General features: G+C 39.1%; 1 long non-coding RNA gene across 1 annotated transcript; it reads right to left on the bottom strand.

Moving 5' to 3' along the window:
* Positions 1–2,565: 2,565 nt before the first annotated feature.
* LOC116076446 lies at positions 2,566–11,259 on the bottom strand. Its single transcript, XR_004112957.1, has 2 exons — positions 10,936–11,259; positions 2,566–2,839 (listed from the first exon to the last, which is right to left on the bottom strand). It is a non-coding gene; the product is annotated as an uncharacterized LOC116076446 (long non-coding RNA).
* Between the last annotated feature and the right edge of the window lie 2,464 nt (positions 11,260–13,723).

Raw genomic sequence — 13,723 nt, 5'->3', positions numbered from 1 at the left:
AAAAAAAAAAAAAAAAAAAATTCCAAATGATGCTACCATGATGAAAATGTACCCTGCTGCAATCATTTCTTCATATTAATTTGCATCAATTTTTATATTAATTCATAGACTATGACCGCTCTGTACAGGTGAGGCCCACGGAGCACACAGAGACTGTTCCAAGCTCACGCAACCAGAGGGTGACAGAGGTCAACTGTGATGCTAACCAAGCATCATAATTCGTTCTTACAATCATTGACTGTCAAGTGCTGGTGCCTCCATGGAAGGGTTACCATCAATGCCTTCCATGGGCAATTCTCTTTGTAAACCTTCTTGAATGATCATTTCATTCAACTAGTCTACTGGATAAATATTTACTCAGCACCTAACCATGCTGGGCTGATAGGTGCTAAAGACAGATGTGAATGTGAGCTGTAAGATTTCTAGCCCCACAAAAGCAGCCATTGAGTGACCTCTCTCTTCTCACGGTTTGCTCACAGGTTACACACTGAAACCAGAGCAAAGCTACCCAAAATTAAGAAATTAGAAATCGAGTAGAAGTCATGGGGCCTGAAACACAGTGTCTGCCTGTTGCAGTTGTGAGTCTATTAATGATTTCATGCACAGAAAGCGATTAGAACTATTTCTATACTATGGAGTGATCCACTGCTTGGCTGTTGTTCACTTTTCCTATCTACCCACCTCCATCCCAAGGGTGTTCATGCTCTGGATCTATCAGTAATTATTTGTTGAATAGATGGGTGCAAGAAAAAAGTGATGCACCTAAAACTTCTAAAGATAATGTTATTCTTTGAAATCTCTCTCTGCTTGACTAATTTGCTTTGATTTTTATTTCCGTTAGCACATAATGCTGAACACGGTCCTTATATTTGCCAGAGTCTGCTTTGGCCCCTAAAATGTGTGCTTTCATCATTAGTCAGCTAATGAATAAGAGTTCACTCTCTGCTGAAGAGACTTGCACTCAGAGAGAGAGAGGTTATTCTTTTCACTGTAATGAATCTATTTATATGAGAATAGACCATTATGTTTTTGGTGTGAAGTCCGTGCAATTTGAATAGTTTCTTGAGTTCTGTTCTTTCCCTTTTCTTTAAACAAGCCCTTATTATTCTTTTACTTGTTGCATATTCAGTTTGAAGAAACCTTTTATATCTTTTTTTTTCCTCCCTAAAGTCCAAGTTAGCACAGTTTCTGACTTCTCTTTTGTTGTAAGCAAAATTACTATGTCGTTGCCAAAGAATTTGGTAGAGACATACTTAAACCAGATTTAGTTTATAAACTCTTCAAAGTTAAAAGGACTCACTAAAATTTTCCACTAAAGAACAATCCAGGATGTTTGTTACGGGATAGACTCTCAGAGTCCAGGTTGTACAAACCAAGGGATGGAGGTCTGCTGTCTGTTGTATCCTGAACCAGCATCACAGTCGTCAAATAAGAAAGGGCTAACAGATGAAATGGAAGGCAGCAGGCACTTATCCTCAGACACAAACTCTGTGGCAGATTAAACTGAGTGTACTCATTCAGTTAAACATCTACTAGATGCCTCCTTAGGTGTCAGGGTTACTGTGCTAAGTGTTGAACTAAAGATGGTATTCATACCATGTCTTCTACTCTAGATATAAAAAATGATTAATTTTGTTTTCATTGAGGAAAGGATAGAGGCTAAGAAGCACAGGGAATGCTGGCAAACCATCAGATCTGTGGTAGTCCTACAAGAGGAAAAGCCAAGGCTAAAGTTTAAGGGTTGTGAAAGGTTAGCTGAGTACAGACTACAACAACAACATTCTAATTATTGATATAATATGAGCAATAGGTTGTGGGGAAATAAGCATAGTGTGTCTACAGATGTATAAGTGTGTCTGTGTTGTATGAGTATCAAATGTATGGTGAAATAGCATTAGATAAGGTCAAGCAGGTAAGTGGGGGGAATTAATGCTTGGGAAAGAAGGCAAGTGTGTGCATATATGGATCCTTTTAAGGGGACTTGGCTTCAATCTCTAAGCTACAAGGAGATAGTTAGGGGTTTAAACCTGACTCAGTCACATTCACATTTGAATAGATCAGTCCATGAGCTGCGTTGAGACTTGATTTGAGAAATTCAAGACTGGATATAGGAAAATGTAGTTAGGAACAATCAGGTAAGACCTGTAAGTCTACTGGATTAAGAAGCTGTAAGGGGAAGGATTTGACAAGAGAATCTAGAGAACCTGCAATCTGCAGGATCAGTGTGTTCTGGGATTCACAGGATGATAAGTCAAAGGTGAATCTAAGATATAGTGCTTAAGTAGCTAAGTGGATACTAAAGAGATCACTAAATTTAAGTAAATTCTTTTTGGGTAATGTATGCTTGCTTTCTTGCCAAATGTACAGTATAGAAGAAAACAAATCATTTCCATGTGTCATTATGAGTAGGGACAATTCCAAAGCAGTCTTTTTATGTTCTTTTGGCTCCCAAATAATAGAAAACAGACAAACAGAAGACTTTCTGAACAAATTGAAATAGCAGAAAAATCAGTCATTTATAGAAATACACAGGGTTCGCTCATATCACTGTAGCTAAGGCATGAATTGGGTGAGTTTCTCATGCTAGGTTCTTTAATGCCACTTTGGAAACAAAAATGGTACATCAAGTAATGGTTCTGTAATTGAACTGCATTAAAAGACCATAGAGCATTAAGCGATGCTGATCCAACATGACCCGGCAGAGAGCTAGCCTGGATGATGGCTGTTGGTGGTGGTGGTGGTGGTGTTCAATTCCTGCCAATGCTCCTGCCAATGCTCCAAGTCTGGCTGACTGAGCTCTGCTTCATTTGGGTTGGGAATTCTGTTTTTACAGAATTTCCTAGAAATGACAAGAAAATTAAGACACTGTATTTTAATCTAAACACAGTTGACAGCTATTCCAATTGTATTCCTTATAAACCCAGTAATACCGAAGGTAACAAATAAAGGAAGGCAAAAAGGACATAGAATGTGTAGGGAGGATGGGATGTGAAGCTCATTACTCTGTCTCTTAATTGGCTGCTCTAATTCTTGAGCCATGAGAATAGAAAGGATAAACAATTATCGAATGCCCAGCTCTTTGTTGTTTATCCTAAATTATTTTTCTGGGCGTTTTTTCCTGTTATTTCAAATAAATATGTGCTTTTTAATTCTGGAGAAACAAGACATGAAACATACGAACCTCTTACTCTGAGCCACTTTCATGGTTCATAGAGTCATAGAGGAGCTGAGTCCCTGGCTCGTGTCTCTGAGATGCAGCCTCCGAATGCTAAATCTACTGGACTGCAACGTTTCTTCCCTGAGAGTAAGTTTTATGGATTAAATAAATTGCCCCTCAAATATTGCATAAGACATATAGCAATAGACATTATTCTGTCACTCATTTTGGGGGGCTATTTTACATAAAATGTCTCTGAGTGAATGAAGGGGGGTGTTTGTAAAACAGTTTAATTAAGCCAGGTAGTGGTGGTGCATGCCTTTAATCCTAGCACTGGGAAGACATTGGAGACAGATATCTGAGTTTGAGGCCAGCCTGGTCTACACGGTGATTTCCAAAACAGGCAAAGATATACAGAGAAATCCTGTCTTGGAAAACTAAAAGCAAAAACAAACAAACAAAACAGTTTAATTAAACAACGAGATGCAAGACTGGGAGTGTAAATACTGATGACTATATTGTATTATTAAAATATAGCATAATCAAAATTTACATTTCATATTATTTTTTCAACATTCATTATTTAAAAGACAAATACTGTTCTGGTTAAACTCAGTATGCACAAAACAAAACAAAAATGACTTACATGTAGGAACAGGATTTATAGGGAAGATAGACAGCCAAGGACTAGGCTGCATATGGAGATAAAGAGGGTGGGAAATGAAAGTAATAGTGCATGTATAAATAAATATACACATATGTGTATGTATGCATATATATGCATTTGCATATATCTGAAATTGTTAAAGAGCAAATTTAATTTTAATTAGTAAAATATTTTAAAGGTACATTATCTCTACTATGTTATAAGCTAGAGTATCCTAACAGGTTATATTTATGAAATGTTTAATGGAGTAAATAATTGTAAATAATTTTGCTTAATATTTATGAATACATTTGTGATTGAATTCAAAAAACATTTTGAGGTAAATAGAAATGTGTCCCTACAACTGACATATCTTCAACAAATGATGCTGGTCAAACTGGGTGGCTCATTACACAAGAACACAGCAGAGGTGGACTCTGTCCCTTCTGTCCAACTGAGTAAAGAATTTAAGACTCTGAGAAACAGTCTCTCTTTATGAAAAATGACAGGTTTATCTACTCAGTGTATAAACAGCGATGATCGGCATCTTGACTCTTGTTTTCAGTTTAAGCTTACAGGACTCCTATCCTCTGTTTGCCTCTGCATTGAGGCTTTTGCTTTGTTTGGAGCTGAGTTAATAATAAATGTACAAAGCTATTCTGTACCATGCATTTTTAATTCACCTCATGGTACCTTATGCTTTGTCGAATTTTTATATAACCTGGGAATTTAGGAAAATTTTGTGATTCAGTAACAGCTACACACATCTTCATGAGTAATATCTATAAGGCAATTATGTCATATAATTAGTTAGGCAAGTGACTCATGATATCCTACAGGTTTTTTTTTTTTTTTTTTTTTAAATCGTTAAAAATTGGTCGCCCATGTCCTGGTGAGATGACTGAGTGGTAAAGGTGCTTCCATGCAGACATGATAACTGGATCTCATGAGGAGTCAGAGAAGAATTAACTACAGAGAGATTTTACCCTTTGCTTTGCCTGCCCACGTGTCTGCACAGATCATCTGGTTGTACTGCATCCTCATTTCGAAGCAGAAGTGATAGATGCTAGCATTCAGCATCTGTTCTCCTCTTTGCATCATTCAGGACTTCTAGTCCATGGAATTGTACCACCTACATTTAGAGAAGGCCTTCTCATATCAATCTGCAAAGGCCCTCCCTAGCATGCCTAGAATTTTGTCTCCAAAGCGACTTGAGGTCCTATTAAGTTGTTAATCAGCCTGTCATTGTAGTTATCATACATGAAACTCTTAGGCAAATGGATGGAACTAGAAAATATCATCCTGAGTGAGGTAACCTTGTCACAAAAGAACACACATGGTATGCACTCACCAATAAGTAGATATTACTCCTGAAGCTCCGAATACCCAAGATAAAATTCACAGACCACATGAAGTTCAAGAAGAAATAAGACCAAAGTGTAGGTGCTTCGGTCCTTCTTAGATAAGGGAACAAAATACTCACAGGAGCAAATATAGAGACAAAGTGTAGAGCAGAAACTGAAGCAAAGGCCATCCAGAGACTGCCCCACCTAGGGATTCATCCTATATACAGTCACCAAACCTAGACGCTATTGTGGATGCCAAGAAGTTCATGCTGACAGGAGCTTGATATAGCTGTCTCCTGAGAGGCTTTGCTAGAGCCTGACAAATACAGAGGTGGATGCTCACAGCCAACCATTGGACTGAGCATGGGGTCTCTGATGGAGGAGTTAGAGAAAGGACTGAAGGAGCTGAAGGGGTTTGCAAACCCATAGGAAGAACAACAATATCAACCAACCAGATCTCCCTTCCCCCAGAGCTCCAATGGACTGAACCACTAACCAAGGAGTACACATGGAGGAACCCATGGCCCCAGCTGCATTTGTAGCAGAGGATGGTCTTGTCGGGCATCAGTGGGAGGAGAGGCCCTTGGTCCTATGAAGGCTTGATGGATGCCCCAGGGTAGGGTAATGCCAAGGCAGGGAGGCGGGAGTGGGTAGGTGGGTGGGGGAACACCCTCATAGAAGAAGGGGGGAAGGAATAGGGAGTTTGGGGGGACTGGGAAAGGGGACAACACTTGAAATGTAAATAAAGAAAATATCCAATAAAAAATTTTTATGAATTTTGTGTATATTGAAAGTACATCTACTAAACTGGACATGCATTATCAGTTTTTTAAATTTCTTGCATATAGAAAGAGCACTGTTTTTGCTTCTATCACAAATTATATTTATTATTATCTCATAGGATTCTCTTACCATAAAAACAGAAGTAGGACCAAAAGACAGGACAATGATCAACACTAGTCTACTACATTCTGCAATTACATGTGTGTGTATGTGTGCCTTAGCTTACTAATTATAGTTAGATGTGTGCATGTGTGTCTGTGTTTTAAATAGCCTGCTAATCACAGGTATGTGTATATGTGTGTGTGTTAAAATCTCTACTAATCATAGTTAGATGTGCGTGTGTGTGTGTGTGTGTGTGTGTGTGTGTGTGTGTGTGTGTATGTGTGTGTGTGTGTGTCTTGAATAGTCTACTCATCATAGGTGGATGTAAACTTTCATAGGTGAAACAGATGCTTGAAAGATTATGTGCCCGAAGGTTAGAATTAACCCTCCATGGCAAGGCATAGATAGATAGATAGATAGATAGATAGATAGATAGATAGATAGATAGATAGATAGATATAGATAGATAAAGAGATATAGAGATACAGAGATAGATACATAGCTATAGATACATGAAAAAGGACATGACAATTGAAGACAAGGCCATCTTTTGGAGCCTCTGAAGACTCCACCTAGCCCTGTGACAGATTACTTCCACTTACTTCCTTTGCTATGGTTTTAATTTGTGGAATACTTGCCATTTTATTTCAAAGGCAAGAGGAGGCCATTGATGGTTTTCAGACAAGGTATTCTTGGTGTAGGAGGAACTTTCAATGGGCAGATTAGAAGGTAAAACAGAAAATAAGGCAGGCCTTTGTAACAGTCAAGAGGGATGATGAGAGCAGACATCACATGGAAAACTACTCCAGGCCTAATGGAAGGAACTTGCTGACCTGTTAGCAATGATGAGAAATGAGAAAGAAATCTACAGAGTTCAGATGTATAGCTCGGGCTTTCTTACTCATTCTTGGTTTTTCAGCTTCCTTTAGCTTGTCCTGAGACTTTGAGATCCCATTACTGTCATGCCAGTTCCTCTAAACCACATCAAAGTTTCTCATTTGTAGCTTCAACATTTGACATTTTAGAGTGGTTTAACAGAATCTCTACTTTGGCTTTCTCTGGGACCCAATGGTTTGCAAGATGTGGTTCTCACTGAGTTATAGAACCTAGCCTCCCAACTAGTCTTGAGTTTATGTTTATATGCACATTTCTTTAAAAAATGCAAAGCCTAGCATCTGCGGCTTTCTGCTGTTACATTTAGAGTCTCTGCCTATCATAGCATACTTGTGAATATTTTCTATTCTGCCTCTCTTGGATTTTTAGCTTACCTACTTACCACCTTCAGCCTTTGGAAGGAACACTTCCATTAAGGATGAGAAATAACAGGTCTTTTCAGTAATTTCAAGAATGAGGCAACAGAGGCAAGCGACTACCTAACACATTTGCAGCAACTGTGTTTTACACTTAGAAGTAAGGTCTGAAGACGCATGAAGCTATCATTGAGAATAATGGAGACCAGTTACCTTCATCTCCTGCAGGCAAATACCTGAGGGGAAAAACTAAAATCTGTGGTTTCCAGAGAAAAGAATGTATCTCCTTGTGTCAATTAGACCTTCACTGAATTATTGACCATGGCTACAGATAATTTATTTAAAATAGTGCAATGCACTTTCCAGCACTCAGAAGGTAAACACAGCTTGTTTATAACTCATGCAGGCATCTCCAGCGGGGTGATTCCTAAATCCTCCATTTTCATGTTATTGGCATACTGAGGGAAGAAGCAAGGATTTCCTAATGTTCTTGGAATGGAATAGCCAGGTCAGGTTTTGGAACTGCTGACACAGTTTATGAGTACTTCGCATCTGACAGCAGGCTTTAAGGAAAGGCTTGAGAGAAGCCCCAGCCTCTTTCTCACAGGCTGGAGATGCACTAGTCATAGTCATTCAATGTTAAGGAATGTGACTGTTTCTGTTAGAGAAGCACAGCATGGGCTTCAGTGAGCTGGATGAGGAGGCAGAGGAGGTAATGAAGGAGCAAGGCTTCCTAGAGGATGGGTGGGAACAAAGAAACCTCAGCCCTCCTCAGATCAGCAGATGTTCTCACAAGGATATCCTTGCAACCCACAGTTGTCATCATCATGATGACTTTCCACATTTTACCCCTCTGGGGAGTGACTCCAGGAGGATGCCTGTCCTCAAAACTGCTCTGACTTAAGAGAAAACACTACATCTCAGAGAAGGTGAAGGGGAAATCTATTCAGTTTTCAGTCTGCTCATCAGCTCTATGATTTGAAGCAGTCATACAAACTCTTTTTGTTGTTGTTGTTGTTGCTGTTGCTGTAAACTTTACATTTTCATTTTTTATTAATCATTTTATTAATTTACATTTCAAATGATATCCCATTACCTATGAACACCACCCCCATCCCATTCTTCCTCTCCCCCTCTCCTTTATCTCTATGAGATATCCACTTTCCCATTCCTGCCTCACAGCTCTAGCATTCCCCTTCACTAGGGCATCAAGACTCTTTCCCTCCCACTGATTTCTTGGGGTGGTAGGTGTTGCTGAATGCCTAGAGTGCTATCTTATCAAAATAATGCATACAAAACTATGATGTAAAGCATGCTCTTAATTGATTAAATTCTGGTCTTAGGTATAGATAATAAGAGCCTGTGAAGAAGGTGTGAAAGACAACCATTTGACCTGAGTGTTACAAGCAGTTTCCTCATGCTTGGTGTATGCTAGATAATATGGCATGTTTTTACAGTGTGTGGGCTTGTAGGCCCAGCGCCTTGCACGTGGAGAAAGCATCTCTGAGCTAGATATCTTGGCATTTGAGTATCCAAGAAGCATCTTGGGAGACCGATGAGCTTAGGTACTGGTATAACATGAGAAAAGTCTTATGACTGGATAGGAACATGTCTCTTAGGCATGGTTGCTTACCGATTATTCTCAAATTGTTTAAGTCACTGTCCTTAAAAATTATCTATGCTATTACAAATTCAAACCGATATCAAAGAAAAATAATGAATTGAGTTATAGTACTATATCTTTCCTGAGTTATAGGGGCACAGAAACACACATTTCATACATACATACATACATACATAAATATATATAATGTATTTATATACATATATATGGGGTATAAATATTTATATGCACATATAGTATATATTATATGCCTTTAATATGATATGTGACATATGACATGCGGCATGTGACATGTGATATAAATTAGTATAAAATATATAGCATATAGTATATAGCATATATGTAGCATATAGCATATAATATATAATATGTGATATGCAATGTGTAATATATAATATATAATGTGTAATGTATCATATATAATATATAATATAATATGCAATACATAACATGATTAACATATACAATATACAATGCACAATGTATAATATATAATATATAATGTATAATGTATAATATACAATGTGTAGTATACAATATGAAATCATATAATGTAAAATAGATAATATATAAACTTTTAAAATGTGTAGTATAGTAAGTGAAGGCAAAAAATAAGATCTAAATGGAAACTAAGTCCTGACATCCCATTCTGTTGTTTAAGAAATGGAGTGTAGGGCTGGAGAGATGGCTCAGCCGTTAAAGGCTAGGCTCACAACCAAAAATATAAGAAATGGAGTGTAGATATGACTTAGCCATTAAAGGCTAGGCTCACAAGAAAAAACAAAAAAACCCAAGCAGCTTCATGGCCAGCATCAGGTTAAATACGGCTTTTAGGAAGACATTAACTGACTGTTGTTTAAGCATGGTCCATTAAATAAAGTGGCTTCCCTGGAAACAGTCATATAAGTAGAAAAAGGATGGAGAAAGTAAGAAAGTACAGTCATTCTTTCTTTTGTGATGCTGGGAAAGCATGCTGGACCAAAGGGCACAGATCAAAGCCAAAGCCATGGGCAGGCAGATCTGTTTCTGTAGCCATAGTGAATGGCAAGGCTGGTGGGGTTCCTAAAATTCTCTGCTCAACATTTATACATATCAAGTAGTCTTTCCTTAGAGTTTAGATTCATACACATTTCCCTAAAGGACAGACATGACATTATTAAACCACGGCCACTTGAGAAGGTGTCTGTCATGTCTCCAACCTTCAGTTTTTGTTGAATAACTGTACTGAGATATAACTCAGAGAACCCCCAATTCATCTATTGAAGAATACCGTTTGGTGATGATGGTGCTACTACTGTCTGTGTCCCCTATTTCATGCTTTCTCTTCCACTTTTCTTTTTCATTTCTTCTTTTTTTAAGCCAAAAATCATCTGTATTTCCTGTAAGAGCTATCCTAGTGACTAAGAAGTGGAGTTTCATTGTGGTTTGTATTTACTATCCAATTATATATCTTGTTTGGAAAAAAAATCATACTCAAATATGGCCTGTTTCTATTTGCCTCACTAATCTTTTTGTTACTGAATTGTAAGAGATCTCTAAATGTTCCAACCACATTTTCAGACATCATTAGAAAATGTTTTATTTTTTTTGAATTCACTGGTGGTTCTGGAACAGGTTCTCTAGTAGCTCAGGGTGGGTTTGAACCTGTTATAGAGCCAAGGACTATTTAGAACTTCTAATCCTGCTAATTCCATCTCCCACATAATGGGAGAGTCGTGTACCCCAAGACCCAGTTTCCTGCAGCTTTGGGTTTCAAACCCAAGGCTATGAGTAGGTAACCAGGCACTTTAACTATAGGTTGAACATAAGGCATGATAGGTGAACACTCTACTGCTGAGCTATGATCTCAGATCTGTAGGCCATTGTCTAAATTCATATTTTAATGACTTAAACATCTAAAAGTTTCCTGGCTTTTGACACTTCCACCCACATTATCAATATTGCTGAAAATTTTTATCCTTTATCAAAATGCTGCATTTATGTTTGTGTGCTGACTTGATTATTTTAAAGATTGATACAACACTTACACAATCATCCTTCATTTACAAGGTCTTTATCATCTTTTTTAGTGTGCCAGTTGAGAATTTCAAACATGTAACCAATGTCTCGTGAGCATGCACATGCATAAGCATGTGTGTATGCCATGTGTGTGGTACCTGAAGAGTACCGAGGTGTTGAATCTCCCTGGAGATGGAATTACAGACATTTGTAAGCTGCCTGATATGAGTGTTGGGAACACAGAGGTCTTCTGGGAAAACAGCAAGCCTCCTAGCCACTGAGTGTCCTCTCTAGCTCCTCCTAGCCACTGAGTGGCCTCTCTAGTTCCTCCTAGCCACTGAGTGTCCTCTGTAGCTCCTCCTAGCCACTGAGTGGCCTCTCTAGCTCCTCCTAGCCACTGAGTGTCCTCTCTAGCTCCTCCTAGCCACTGAGTGGCCTCTCTAGCTCCTCCTAGCCACTGAGTGTCCTCTCTAGCTCCTCCTAGCCACTGAGTGTCCTCTGTAGCTCCTCCTAGCCACTGAGTGGCCTCTCTAGCTCCTCCAAGCCACTGAGTGTCCTCTCTAGCTCCTCCTTTTTCTTTTCATTTTTTTTATTAGATATTTTCTCTATTTACATGTAAGTTTCTCCTTTCCCAGTTTCCCCTCCAAAAAACAAACAAAGAAACAAACAAAAACAACAAGAACAAACCCCTGTTGCCTCCCCCCTCCCCACGCCTGCCACCCCACCCTCTCTCATTTATTGACCCTGGTATTCCCCTACAGTGGGGCACAGGACAAGTCAGCCTAATATAGCTGTCTCCTGAGAGGCTCTGACAGTACCTGACTAATACAGATGCAGAGGCTCACAGCCATCCATTGAACTGAGTACACGGTCCCCAATGAAGGAGTTAGAGAAAGGACCTATGGAGCTGAAGGGTTTGCAGCCCCTTAGGACGAACAACAATATGAACTAACTAGTACTCTCAGAGCTCCCAGGGACTACACCACCAACCAAGGACTGCACATGGAGGGGTCTGATTGTTCTGGCAGCACGTGTATAGTAGAGGACTGCAAATTCGATCATTTATAGGAGGAGAGGACCTCCTTTTTCTTTTTAACCGAGTCAGCCCAGTGCCCTCTGCAGGTGCATGGGCTATCTATTAGAGCATGTGCAACCTACCAGAGGTCACATTTGCCTACCAATAGCCTTTCAGATAGGGGTGGGGCCTTCTGAGATACTCCCGTGCCCCGATGGAAAGTTGGATGACTTTTTCTGTACCAGCTATGAGTTCATGCATCACATGACCTAGAAACCTCTGCTTCCCAGCAGCTCTCCTGACCTCTGGCACTTACTTTCTTTCTGTCCCCTCCTCTACCATGTTCCCCGCAAACTAAGGAGAGAGGGGTGTGTATTATAGATGTCACACTTGGTACTGGAAATGTCCTTCTTCACCTCACTCCCTTGCTTTGATATTGTGTATCAGTCCCTTCATAACCCCTTGCTTTCATGATGGGTATCAGGTTACTTATAGTTTACATATTGCTTTTACCATCTTTATGCAGAGAAGTCTTATTCCAGATATCATGGCCATTTGCCCATCCTATAATGCCAAATTAAAAGGAATTTACTGAATAATGTGAGCTTGAGTTTGATAGTAGTATCTTGGAAAATCATATGTTGTTGTTGTTGTTATTATTAGTATTATTAATTAAATTTTTGTTGTTGTTTTTCGAGACAGGGTGTCTCTGTGTAGCCCTGACTGTCCTGAAACTCACTCTGTAGACCAGGCTGGCCTTGAATTCAGAAATCTGCCTGCCTCTGACTCCCAAGTGTTGGGATTAAAGGAGTGTGCCACCACTGCCTGGCTCATATGTTAGTATTTTGAAAATTTTTTTTTTCTTTTTTTTACACAGTTGTGAAGCTTTAGCAGTAATTTACTCTTCTCCCCCTCCGGCTGTATTTCTTGCCATCTTAGATGTCCGCATTACTGGCACAACTACTTACAAATAATGTAAAACATGTTGTGTGGCTCATCCTGCAAACACTGAGACTTGGTCGGTCCCTAACTCTGGTAGATCCCTTCCCTCATCTCTCATCCCTGTCATCTGCCTTTTTATCCAATTGCCTTATTCAGACATAACCACATACTGTCCCTGTTACTGCAACCTTCTTTTACCTGGTTGATTTTTTTCACTGTGGTGCCAGATCAGTGTTTCTTAAAAGCAATTTAAATCATGTCCTCTAAAGCCTCTCCATTAGAGTGAAGAAATCATTCAGACTCCTTATCACTCGGACCATGTGCTCTGAAGCCTACCTCTCTGGCTTCATGAACACATACTCGCTAAAGTTATTTCATTTCAAGAAAAGTCCACAGCCACACACATGCTCTTCCTAATACTTGATAGGTTTTAAACTTTCAAACGTTAGCACACACACAATTATATACTCCTAAGCCCTTCCATTGATTCTTTAAAAGTTTTGTCCATGGCTAAGCAAAAGATCACTTGCTCTGAGAAGTCTTGGCACTGATATTTCATTTAAATGCATTAGATATATGCTGCGCTCACTATTCATCATTATGCTCTGTTGAAATCCTTATTTTATTGACTGCCTCTCCCATTATATTGCTTAAGGTGAGAGCTTCCAAGTTGCAGCTTGCCTCTTTTTCTAGGTCTAGTATAATGCTCCGGCAGTGTGCATGAACCCTGAATAAAGAGAAATAGAAAGACAATGAATTATTCTTTGTGCAAAAGATAGTGGAACATTTCATTTTTATTAGTAATTGAAGAGCCAGAAGTGGTGGATTATGTCCATGAATATCAGCCAGCAGGAAGGAGG

This window comes from Mastomys coucha, unplaced genomic scaffold (genome assembly GCF_008632895.1).
Source record: "Mastomys coucha isolate ucsf_1 unplaced genomic scaffold, UCSF_Mcou_1 pScaffold4, whole genome shotgun sequence".
Taxonomy (NCBI): Eukaryota; Metazoa; Chordata; class Mammalia; order Rodentia; family Muridae; genus Mastomys; species Mastomys coucha.
Note: the sequence above shows the minus strand (reverse complement) of the source record. Positions and strands in the feature narration are given on the sequence as shown.